We start from the raw sequence: 13,747 nt of genomic DNA, 5'->3' as shown, positions 1-13,747 counted from the left end.
GTTGAGGCAGCGAGTTACCGGTTCAGGTGAGAGCGCGAGAGAAAGTGCTTTGCGTTGCCTTTTATCCCTGATAGATCATAGGTGATTGGTTCTTGAGTGTGTGAGGTCGGACTCCGGTTTCAGCCCCCAGTCTCCTATTGGAGGAGGTTCAATTTATGCCTGATGTCAATCCATGCCATCTTTTGGAAATGCCGGGTGGTCTGGGTTCGTAGCTCTGTTTCAGGATTTTGGCTCTCGTCCATTTCAAAGGGTTTTATTACCTCCAGGCCCTATTCCCCAGAAATTTTCACAGCAGGGATTCCATGCCATTTGGCCCATTCGAGGTGAGCCATACTCCCAAAACTGTCACTTTGACGTAGAACAGTTGGGCAGATGAGCTCAGGAATTCTGGTAACTTTGGGGGAGAAGTCTTCTTTAGATCAGAGCTCCAGCTCAGGGCTAGAATGCTCTTGTCAAAATACACCCCCCTTAACGCTACAATGTGTTGAAGTAATCATATTCATTTTAATAAAATAACTTTTTTGGTCTACTCTGTGGACAACATTCAATATACTTATATGAATAATCCACAACGATTTCATCAATAGCAGGTCTGGATGAATGTTATTTCATGAAATTTGTATTTTTGCTGTTACAACATAAGGAGGTAGTTTACAGCATAATACTATACATAATTCTACTTGTTAATGAAAAGATCATATATTTGTTGGTTCTAAATTAATGTTCTAGTGTTTAAGACAATGTTTAAGTTCAATTCGATTCAATTAAAAAAAATATTTTGAAGATTGCAAACAGAAAGTAACTCAATATGAAGGCTTTCATGAACTTTGAGACACAACTGTTATTCACAGATTTTATTTAATACAAATGTAAATAGAAAACAGGTGAAATGGAATATATTAATAATGCCTATTAGAATAATAGTTATATTTTACAGTAAGTCTCCCAGTTACAGTGTAATTACATAGTAGTTACTCAGTAACATTAACATCTGTAGTGACTCATAAGAACTGTGTATTATGCATTATTACAATGTACTTAATAATGATTAACGGTATATGTAAGTACACAATTATCTGCTAAGCATGCCCATCAGGAGACAAACTTTGGAGCAATACCATGCATGGCCCACTTTTTACACATTAAGTACATTGTAAAAAAGCATACTTACACAGTACATATGAGTAACTACAGATGTAGTTACTGAGTACCTACTATGTAAATACACTGTAACTAGGCAGACATTGTAAAGTGTTACCATAATAATGATATAGATTAAAGTTTTGGAAATTAAGAGCAAACATACACACAATCTAAAATTGTTTTAGCAATCCGTTCCAAAGCAATAGTTGCTTCCTATTTCCTGAAACTTTACAGCAGGTAGAGACATCCTCAGGCTTTCATGCAGCAGTGGATCAATAACAGTTAAAATATTTTCAAAATTGCAAATATAGCATGAAGCACATCTTTTCATTACATAAAGTATAAGATCCACACACATGTATATGTACACCTGTTTGTTCGTTATTGTGATGTTGAGGACATTTTACTCATTAAATGCTTTCTGGTATTCTTTTCTGATTTTAAAAGAATGATGTAACATTTCGGGACAAAAATACATGAAAGCAACCCAAAACTGGAAACTAATATACCTGTCACGTCCACAAGGACCAAAGGAAGGGATCCAAGTGCAGGCTAGAAGTTGAAGCAGATAATTCAATAAGGGCAAAATGAGAGAGAAAACAGAGACAGTCCAAGGTCGATTGATCAGGCAAACAGGCTAGTGGGGAGATCCAGAAGGGGTAAACGATTGACGATAGCAAGAGGTCAAAAAAACACAGAGAAGCAAACACGAAACAAGGCTCAGAATTGATTCTAGAAAGAAAGCAAGACTTTGTGATGAATCTATGAAACAGAGGGGTTTAAGTACTGTGAAGGAGAGAGGGTTTGAATTAGGTGAATGAAAGATTGACCAATGATAGGAGAGGAGGACAGAACAGGTGCACCTGGTAGGAAAGAATGTGGAAAGACTGGTTTGACTGGACAAAGGAAAGGAGAAGCACTAGACTAGTATTCGGGAGAGGGAGACCTCTGGTGGTGAACTAAGGTAGAAGCAGGGGAGACCGTGACAATAGCAAATATCTCCACAGCTACAGTGAACTTCCCAGGTGAGCTGACATATGCTGGAATAAAGGTGATCCAGACTGCACAGAATATGAGCATGCTGAATGTGATGAATTTGGCTTCATTGAAGTTATCAGGAAGATTTCGAGCCAGAAAAGCCAGCACAAAGCACATGACAGAGAGGAATCCAATATACCCTAACACAGCATAAAACCCCACTGCTGATCCTACATCACACTCGAGAATTATTTTTTCTTTATAGTATATTGTGTTTTTATGAGGAAAAGGAGGTGAAATTGTCAACCAAAGGATACAAATAAGGATCTGTATGAGTGTGAAAGCAAGAACACTGAACCTCTGCTGTGTGGGCCCAAACCATTTCATAATATTATTGCCTGGCAGTGTAGCCCTGAAGGCCATTAACACCACTATTGTTTTCCCCAGAACACAAGAGATGCACAGGACAAATGTGATGCCAAATGCTGTGTGGCGCAACATACAGGACCACTCAGAGGGCTGGCCAATGAAAGTAAGTGAGCAAAGGAAACACAGAGTTAATGAGAAGAGCAGGAGGAAACTAAGCTCAGAGTTATTGGCTCTGACTATTGGAGTGTATCTGTACCAGAAAAAAATAACTGCTGCCATTATGGTCAGACAAGCTCCAAATATAGAACATGTTACTAATACTATTCCCATTAATTCCTGAAATGAAAGAAACTCAACAGTTTTTAAGACACACTCATTTTTCTTCTCCTTTGCTCTATATTCTGCTGGGCACTTAGTACAATCCATTGAATCTGAAAGTAGAAAAAAGTATATGTACTATTTATATCACTCATATAAAACAATATTTCCTGATGCAGGAAATCATGTACTGTCAGTATTAAATGAATGGTAAAGGTGAATCAGGAATAATATTTACATGATAAATTGGACAAAGTACTTTCACTTGGTATGAAAAAAACTAAAAATGAATATTTAAACAATATACAGATTCTACTCTTAAATGCAAAGTAATTTGTTAATTTTGCTCAGCTGCTGTCTTTTCTATTTTCTATTACTGTTTTATTAATTACCTCTATCACTTCTTGCTTACCTGTTGCATTACTGAATTCTCCCTCAGCACATGGAATGCAGTCAAAGCAGCAGATTGGCTTTCCTTTGACAATTGCCTTACGAGTCCCTGGAAGGCAGCTCTCACTGCAGACTGACTTTGGCACCTGAAACACAGGGCTATGAAGTCAGATTTTTATTTTATTTTATTTTACAGATTAAAGCAAGATTTCAATTAAGAGTACACCTGCTATAATTATTGTATTTTATATTTATGTCTGTGTATGTGAAGGCTTGTTTGCTTGTGTTTCAGACAGTATGAATGTTACCTCATCCTGATCACCAGCCCACACTGCACTGATTTCATTCATTACAAATCTCTGTCCTTCTGGTAAGGAGGCATCATATAGACCAATAACTTCAAATTTTGTGATTCCCTCTTTAAGCTGCCAGTTCACTAATGCATATCGTGCTGCTGGATCCCCATTTTCATCAAAATACACCTTCTCTCCATTCCAGGTTGTGAAGTTAACTTCCGTCAGGTAATGTAATACCTACAGGAAAAAAATATATATAATTCAGTCATGAAGCTTTCAAATCACTCTCTCTGCAGTACAATATGATTATATTCTTATATATACAGTATTATTAATGCTAAGCACGTGATTTTTATAGCAGACTAATAATTGCAACCTTTCATTATCCAGTTAGAAGGACTACATAACATATATACAGAACTCCATTTCTATGTGTTCATGTGTCTGTGTAAACAAGGTCACTCTCTCATGGTCTTAGTTTCATGGTACTGTGCTATGGATATCTAGACGAACAGTCTGATAAAAAACAGTTGTCTACAGGGATTTGGGCTTGATACATTGTACAAGCCCCCCTTATATAAAAAATTACTTATATCTTAATTTTCCACAGTTTAGCCATATATGGGTGTTCCTGAGCAGAACATGTCATCACGGGACAGACATGTGGGTCCTGCTTTCTTTCTCTCCTGTCTGGTCTGCATAAAAATGCCTGTACTTTGTAACTGTTCTTGAACACCTCTTTCATGCGACCGCTCATAATAAATTCTTCTTGATTGAAAATACATTTCTCTCTCAATTATTTTGACTTATATTTCTGAGGAAAATAAAGTTTACTTTCATTTAATTTTTAAAATTTTACTTCTGAATTATAAAAATTGAAAAAAAAAAATCTTACCTGCCATGGTTCTGTCTTGTTTTTATTTGCACATGTTTTATTTTGAAAAGGTCCTTGGCCATTTTTGCATGTAAACAGATGATGTAATGAGTGGGCTACAGCATACACTGCTTTATACACATTGTTTAGTATCCCCATGTCTGAGACATCAGTGTATTGGTTTTTCATTTCTTTCAAATTCTCCATTCCTGTGCATTGATTACTATTTTCATCTGTTAGGCTACAACTGAAGGTACTTTCCCAAAACTCATTGAAGCCAGTGTTTCCAGGTGTGTTTGATGGACGGGCATTGAGAATGAATTCTTTCAGACCTGGTATTTCTACATTTGGAATTGCCAAGCCAATCGACCCATTAAGTATCTTGTAATTTTCTGATGATGCCAGGTACCTGTCATTAATCCATGCCTCACTGCCCACCCACTGGAGGCCTGTGACATTCTGAATCAACATTTCTTTTACCAACAAATCCATTTCTACATATGTTGTAAAAGCAACTATTACCTTTGAAGAAGATTCTTTCACAATGTCTACAACTTTCAGGGATTTCTCTCTAGGATGAGTTGTATATATGGCCTCTGAATATTCAATACAAATCCCCTCCTGCTTTGCAGCTTGTATAAAAGTAGTCATCCCATTGTTGCCATAATCATCTTCAGTCCTAATGGCCCCAACCCAGGTCCATCCAAAATGCTTGACAAGCTTTGCCAGTGCTCTGCTTTGGTAATAATCACTTGGGATTGTCCTGAAAAAGGTGGGGAACTCCTTCCTGTTACTGAGGCATGCACAGGTAGCAAAATGACTGATCTATATGAGAATACAAAAAAGTAAGAAGGAAAAAGTATTTATTTATTCCATGCTTCCCAGGTTTTTAGCATTGTTTCAATCTACCAGAGACCACATTTGCAAACCGTCTGGTTAAATACACACAGGTGATTAAAAACACGAAATATTCAATGTCATTAATGAGAATTAACATATATCATCTCCACAGTTCCATCAAAATACCTGTTGGCATTGTCTCTTATATAATAATTTTAATTTAAATACCACAAGGCACTGGTTTAAATAATTAAGTCATGGCACTAGAAATCACGCATGAATAAATACACATACATGCAATTTCATATCAAACAAAAACCTGTTAAACATCAGCAAAGGTTATTTACTTGCATTTTTAAAGATTAATCGTATTCCTAATATAAATCACACAAAGTTACAAATATATTTTTCCTCACCATTACATAAAAGGTTTTAAATCAAATTCTTCATTAAGTCCTTTGGGAGACATCATATTTAAATAGTAAATCCAAAATGTCTCTTGGTGTAACAGCAATTGATTAATGTCCCCCCCTCTTCTTGATGTCTTAAGGCATTCAATCCCTATATATTTTAAGGATGCAATAGGATGTTTTCTCTGTAAACAATGTAATGCCAACGGATTCAATAAGTCTTGTCTACGTATACTGCTTCTGTGTTCGCTGATCCTAGTCTTAAAACTCATTTTTGTTTTACCAATGTATGCTAGACCGCAGGGACATTTAATCATATAAATAACATTTTGCATATTACAAGTGATAATGCCTTCAATTACAATATTTTTACCAGATAAAGGATGACAAAATGAGGATCATGTGTAGGTAAAGTTTCATTGTGCACAGTGTTCACATTTATAATTACCATCAGGGATATTATTTTGTGATAAATGGTGCGAGATTACCAACAAATGTTCTTTTGATCTAATGGTTTTGATCATTCAGGAGTCCAAAACACAACTTGCGACATACAGATCGAAATTGAACGGATGACACAGCAGATGAATAAACTGATCTTGGATACTGAACGAGCATCTGAAATACATTAAGAAATACAAGAGAACATGGACAAGTTGGAGATAGAATTGAAGGCAGGAAAAATTAAGAAATGTAATCTTTAATAAAGAAAGTGTCTTACGCGTCAAATCTATGAGAAAACAAGACAATGAGAAGAGATATGTTGACAGGAGACGGGAATCCTTTATGGGGGGGTTCTTCATCATTCCTGGACACTGAATCTAACAATAGTCATTTTACGGGGACACAGGTTTCTTTTTTATGAGATCATCCAATGAACATCGGAGATCCAGTTCATCGATCCAGAAGAGGTGCAGGAGAGGAAAGAAGAAGCACGCAAGACCGTCCTTGGACATGCAGCATGAGACGTTAAATGTGATAAACCTTTCTAATAAGTCTTTATCAGATGTACAACTAAATGTCTTAGGTAAGGGTCTATCTTTTGTTACTACCACATTTTGTAAAGATTTTGAGACTATTATTGATTTCCAAAAATTATTTCATAAATTGAGGTTAAAGGAATTCTAGTTGCACTAATGTGAATATGGCACCCTCATCAGCTTCCACGGGAAGTAGTTTAGAGAAATTACCTACGTTTCAAAATGAACAATCAACACTACTTTCAAAGGTAGATCTACATTCCTACCACCCAAAAGACATGCGTCTATAGAAACATACTGTAGACTGGTGTAAAAGGAGGTGATTTCGATCTTAAATAAAGAGATCATATAAGTCTTTCAATAACGTATCTAAGATGGAGAGGTATGAGATCGAACAATTAAAAAATGATAATTATATCGTCATAAAACCTGCTGACAAGGGGGTTGCCATTGTGATACAGAATGTGTTGGATTCTGAATCTAAGGCAATTAGAGGATGAGGTTTTTTTTAATAGAAAGTTGTCTACTGACCCGATGAAACACTTCACTCAGATTATATATGACACATTAAAATCGTTTCTAGACAGTGGGGACATTTCCAAAAAAAGAGTATGAATACATGAGAGTACAATTTGCATTAGGACAGTCATGCACACTATCCCCAAAATACATATAAATTAACAAAAACCTCTGGGTAGACCTATTGTTGCCGGTATTGGATCTTTGAAAGAAAAGATCTTGACTTTTGACGATTATTTTTTAAAACCTTCTGTTCGTACCCTTCCCTCTTTTATACGAGATATAGTAGATATGATCAAGACTTTCAGGACCATAGACAACACTGAAGAACACTTTTTAGTCACACTAGATGTGGTAAGCTTATATACTAATATACCTAAACAGGGAGGACTTGAAGCAGTTGACCATTTTTTAAGTCAACACACTGCCGATATTGTACCTTCTACGGCATGTATAAAATAACTGACTGAAATGGTTCTAGATTGCAATTACTTTATGTTTAAAAATGATTTCTACTTACAAATTAAAGGGACAGCTATAGGTAGCACAATGGCTCCCAAGTATTCAAATCTATACATGGGACTCTTCATCTACGATCCTCAACATAACCCCTTTCTTTCTAATATTAATTCGTGGCGACGTTATAATGACGATATGTTTTTTTAGTTTGGGCAAGCACGGAAGCACAGATGTTATCTATTCATGAACATCTTAATAGCGTAAATACACATCTGAAATTTACATTAGATTTCAACCGGTTACATTAGAATTTTCTTGATATTTCGTTTATAAAGAATGAAAAACACAAGTACTGACTAAAGTAAGTATCGAAAACTAACTGAAAGAAACTCTGTTTAAAGCTGACAGTTTCCATCCAGTGCAGTCTCCCTGTAAGTCAGTTCAATAGACTACGCAGGATCTGTAGTTCAGATGAAAGACATTTACATCAGTCCAACATTTTAAAGATAAAGCTTCAAGTTTTAGGGGGGCTAGGCACCGTGCTGCTGGTGTTTTTTTTCCGGTGTTGGGGGGGGGGTGGACTACCAGGGTTTTGCTGAAATACTTCGTCTTTCTGTACTATTTCTAGGGATGGCTTGATACCAGGTTTTCGTTTCTGATCCGATACCGATACCTCAACCTTTACTATCTGCCGATACTGATACCGATCCGATATTTGTATTTACTACTAAGCTGTTAATATGCCATGTATGGATGCAATGTGAAACAAATTCTCTATTTCCTTAAAGGAAAAAATACAAAGCCCACAACAAACATGACTTATGCAACAATGCTGCTTCTTTTTATTTAGTGAAACTCTTATATATATATATATATATATATATATATATATATATATATATATATATATATATATATATATATATATATATATATAAGATGTAGAATGTAACTCTACTTAACATTAACGCACATAGCATCTCCAGTGTTAGTCCTAAGTCATACATTTAAGTTTTCACGATCTTCAATTTGTTTTAATTTATTTTTCATTCAATAGCCTAATAGTTTAGCAATGTGAGCTGCACCGAAAATGCCTTAACATTAGCGTCCTTGTGGCAATGTTTTCTGGTCATAACAGCGAAATACAAAATACAAAACTATCTAACCAGCTAAATTATACAATGTACTTAATTAAACGATTACTTTTCCTTGTTTCCAAACCACATTCAACACTCAGACTACCGTCTGCGCTCGGAAACACACTGCGCTCGAGTTCCAGTCAATACAGAATAAACGGCAGTAGCTGCTGTGTGTGTGTAGTTTAATAATATCAGTGTGTTTGTTGCTCCTCTTCCCTTTTCTGTCATTGCAAGTTTCGCACAAGGGAGTTTGGCTTTTGGGTGGGTTAACACACCAGCTGTAGATGTGTGGTAGTTTAATTGCACTACACACATAATACACTTAACAGTGTTTTCGTCTCTGTGAGGAAGCCATTGGTCGCGTTCTTGTAGCGCAGATTTCCGCAGATATGTGCAGATCTGCAGAAGTTTGCTTATATGGAATTTGTCAATGCAACTATTATAATCCTAGAACACTCTGATCCAGGTCATCAAAAAGTCAGTAATTAAGACTATGAAAAGTCATTAAAAGTAATTATTTTTTCCACATCCTTAACCTGCAGGATCCTTGATCAAATGTGACTGTTATGCACTCTATGTGACTGAGGTTTCCTGAGGGCAAGAAAAAAAAAGTCGCTATTATTTGACATGATTATTTTATTCGGGGGGTGATGTGCGGCTCCAGCGCTGTAGCCACACTGCAGTGCCTGTAATAAAGTAACCATGTTAAATAATATCGATAGTTCTGGGTGGAGAAATACACTTTTAATGACTACAAACTGATGGTTCTTTCGGAAAAATAGGGTGATGGTCCAATCGAAAGTGCATAAAATGTTAATTTTTAAAGATTTTCGTGACTTCTCTGATTTCCCCCATTGACTCTCAGGAAAGCAGCTACAGAGTTAGGACCCCGGTGACGGCACGGTATATTTTTCAATCTCTGATTTCATAGAATGAGCTGGACATGAAAAACTCAGTGCACAGAATATGTTTCTACTGATAGAATAACCTGAGAATATATGGATTTTCGGTGGAGTTCCCCTTTAAAGTGAAGTTTAGGGCTAGATTTGTCGGTGGATCGTATCGGATTACAACATCTATTATTTCCGATATCCGATCCAGTGTTTTTGGCCTGTATCGCACCGATACCGTTACAGATTATCGGATCGGCGCATCTCTAATTATTTCGTTGTATTATTTTTAGGGGGGGGCGGGCGGGTCTGAGAGAACATACAAGGGGCGGCTGACAGTGTTTTGTCAGACTGTTTGACCGCGTTGTTACTTCATAATCGTATTATTTTAAATACATAAAATACAGGTCTACTGACGCCCCTGACACTGCACAATGTAACTTTACCTACAAATGTTCCTCATTTTGTCATCCTGTATCTGGTACAAATATTGTAATTAAAGGCATTATCACTTGTAATATGCAAAATGTTATTTATATGATTAAATGTTCCTGCGGTGTAGCATACATTGGTAAAACAAAAAAGGTGTCTTAAGTCTAGGATCAGCGAACACAGAAGCAGTATACGTAGACAAGACTTATTGAATCCGGTGGCACTACATTGTTTACAGAGAAAACATCCTATTGCATCCTTAAAATATATAGGGGTTGAATGCCTTAAGACATCAAGAAGAGAAGGGGACATTAATCAATTGCTGTTACACCAAGAGACATTTTCTATTTAAATATGATGTCTCCCAAAGGACTTAATGAAGAATTTGATTTAAAACCTATTCTGTAATGGTGATGGAAAATATATTTGTAAACTTGTATGATTTGTATTAAGCATATGATTAATCTTTAAAAATGAAAGAAAATATCCCTTGCTGATGTTTAACAGGATTTTGTTGGATATAAAATTGCATGTATCTTATGTGTATTTATTCATGTGTGATTTATTGTGCCATGACTTAATTATTTAAAATTGTGTCTAGTATTATTTAAATTAAAATGATTATAAAATAAACAATGCTGGCAGGTATTTTGATGGAACTATGACAAGATGATGTGTATTAATTCTCATTAATGAAATTGAAAAATTAGTGTTTTTAATCATATAACCAGACGGTTTGCAAATGTGTTGCATATCCTGACGAAGATCTCTGGTAGAATGAAACGTTGCTAAAAACCTGTGACGCATGGGCTAAATAAATGTGTGCGGGTATTTCTTTTTTTTTTTATTGATACCCAGCACTTTCTAAGATATTTTGATGTTTGTGTGATTAATCTCTTTTCTATTATCTATATGAGAGAAGTTAAATATAAAATGACAAAAATGTAACATATTTTGATCTTAACTGATGTTTTTAAAAAAGTGTTAAAATGTGAACAAGAAACAAATTATTGATATTCTTGTCTACTTTGAATGATTTATTATGTTTATGAAGCCGGTGAGGTCAAAGCCCCCTCCTAAGGATTTGAACCACGTACCACAGGCGCCCCTCTGAGTGCTCCGCACCGCAGCTACTCCACCCAGTACAGTGTTAAGCTCGCTACACCAAAGGACCGGGTCTTAACACTACTGATTTTACTGAGAGGTTACGTCACTTATACCATATGAGCCCCATTACATTTACATGGGATGAATCCTGTGCAAAACATTAAAGCAGTGTAATAGTCCTGCTTCTTGGCAAATACCTTATCTATTATCTATTGATTATGTTCTTTTTAAAAAGAAAAACTTTTACTAGACTTTATCTTCATACATGTATTTCTTCAATTTTCACAGAACACATTCTGATCCAAATAAATGATAAGATCATAGAAAGAAGCATTTATTCTCTATATTTTTCTAGAAGGGCACCAATTCTGTTGATTGGTTGAAAAAACTCACAGAAACCCACACACACACATTGAATGTTGTTCCTTCTTAAGGCATTGTTTTTAGTTTTAAAAATACATTTTCTTACCACTGGTATCCCAAAGGGTCCAACAGTTGTTGCAATTCCTATTGTTGGTGTGGAAATAGTGTGTCCTATGATTGCATGTACAGTGGATGGTTTGATGCAGGACTCATTTGACAGTTTTTTTTGCTCCATGTTCATTAAAGCCAGTGATGATTTTATGGACAAACTTACAGTGTGACAGGAATCATATATTTTATAGCCCAAGGAAATTTTTGGAAGAATATCTGACCTGTTATTTATTTCTTCAATGGCAAAGATCATTGTCTGAGAATATTGAAATTGTGCAGTACGTAAACTGTAGGCAAAATGTATTGATTAAATTTCACAAAATATGTCAAATTAGGATAAAAACTATAAGAATGCTATCCAAATAATAATCATCATACTAGTACAACTGCTGCTGCTGTTACATTTACTGCTTCAAGTGTCTGATTACATTCTAAGGAATATTAAAAAAAAATACAATCTATTAAATTTGAATTCAAAAATATTGTTTAATATTTATATACAAATTGTTATATAATCTTTAAAATCACTTACCCATTACATTGTATTTGCCCTGGGTTGGCTTTAAATTCTGGATTCACAAGGATAGGGTTTACATGGAATGAGAAAACACCTCCTATAATGATGTCACCTTCTTTTGAAAAGTGAGGCAGGTCTTGTGTTCCATAGGGCTGACAAACTGGATTTTCAGCTCTTATGAAAAAAACAAGTAGTACTATTTGTGCAAGCAGCAACATTGATAACTGTTTCTTTTTCCACGTCTACAGTCAAAATACTTGAGTCCAAAGTGCTTTTATAGTGCAATGCAAATCTCATGTGCTTAAATTAAATGAAGCACCAAAGCATGAATTCTCAGTGGTGACCTCAGTGATTTAATCTCCTTTAGCAATAAGACACAAAAATGAAATCGCACTCATTGCTGATTAATTGCTAATTAAAATGCATCTGGTTAGCTTTATGCATCCTTAAGTTGCAAAGAAATGGTATTGCATCACACTTTAGATTCAATATACTTCAAATGTTGCATAAATACATGGCCCTGAATCCGTGGCCAGTCAGAAAATGTTACCAATAAATCAAGATTGGATCTCATAATTTATATTGTGGTTTCAAATCTCCCTCATATAGAATATTTGTCACAGTAGAACAACACATCTCCCGTCCTTTTAATCAAAATCCAAGATAACACATCAAAAATGTTCTGCATACAGTATATCGTATTGTGTCTGTATTGGATGGGCAAACCCAGAAATATATTTTCCATAATACAGTGTTCAAATGTTGCTTAAACTGTTTTCAGTGTGTTTAGTAGAAGATTATTACAGATGTTGCCGAAAGTATTGGTACCCTTGCATTTTATTCAAATAATTCACCATTCACCCTGAAAAGTGTTGAAATTAAAATATATTTTGTCATCCATACATGCATGTCTTTGGTTTGCAGTGGAACAAAACAAAAAAGCTGTGAAAACAATTGAATTCTTGCTTATTCTATAAAGACCTTCTAAAGTGGCCTGGACAATATTATTGATACTCTTTAGAAGTTATATGAAATAATTGTAATAATAATTGTACTTGTTAAGATATTAATTATTATTTATATTTAATGACTGATAATTAACACTAGAAGCGCTGACATTTCAAACTACCTACCAGTGCCAAAGCCGGTCATTGTAACTGATAGCTCTTTAACAGCTGTGATATGATAATCAAAAGCAAACCATTGTATAAAACTCAGAAGTTTTATTCATGAACATCAAATCCAACATTTACATAGCACAAATGGAGTATTTAAATTGAAATAGGATCATGAAACATTAATATTATTGCTATAAATAACATCAAAAAACTTTTATTTTTCAGTCAAAACATAAATAACTATATAGCCTACAATAAGCAAAAAGCTAAAACAAAACAGCATACAATAAGGGAATGAAACAAATTTAAACGTGAATATTGGAATAATGCTCAAAAGCAATATTTTATAGGTCAAACATAACTATTGCATTTATCAAAACATAATTGTACACTAAAAGTAAACATTTTCAACGTGTAAACTTTGTTTTCAACATACGGTGATGTTATGATGATCTGAAGAAGATGTTAGCATCGCATTGTTTGGTATTTCTCTA

At 35.1% G+C, this 13,747-nt stretch overlaps 1 pseudogene; it reads right to left on the bottom strand.

The window, feature by feature from the left end:
• Nucleotides 1-1,524: 1,524 nt before the first annotated feature.
• LOC136753888 (extracellular calcium-sensing receptor-like) lies at nucleotides 1,525-12,353 on the bottom strand (annotated as a pseudogene).
• Between the last annotated feature and the right edge of the window lie 1,394 nt (nucleotides 12,354-13,747).

The sequence above is a fragment of the Amia ocellicauda genome, chromosome 7, assembly GCF_036373705.1.
Source record: "Amia ocellicauda isolate fAmiCal2 chromosome 7, fAmiCal2.hap1, whole genome shotgun sequence".
Classification (NCBI taxonomy): Eukaryota; Metazoa; Chordata; class Actinopteri; order Amiiformes; family Amiidae; genus Amia; species Amia ocellicauda.
Note: the sequence above shows the minus strand (reverse complement) of the source record. Positions and strands in the feature narration are given on the sequence as shown.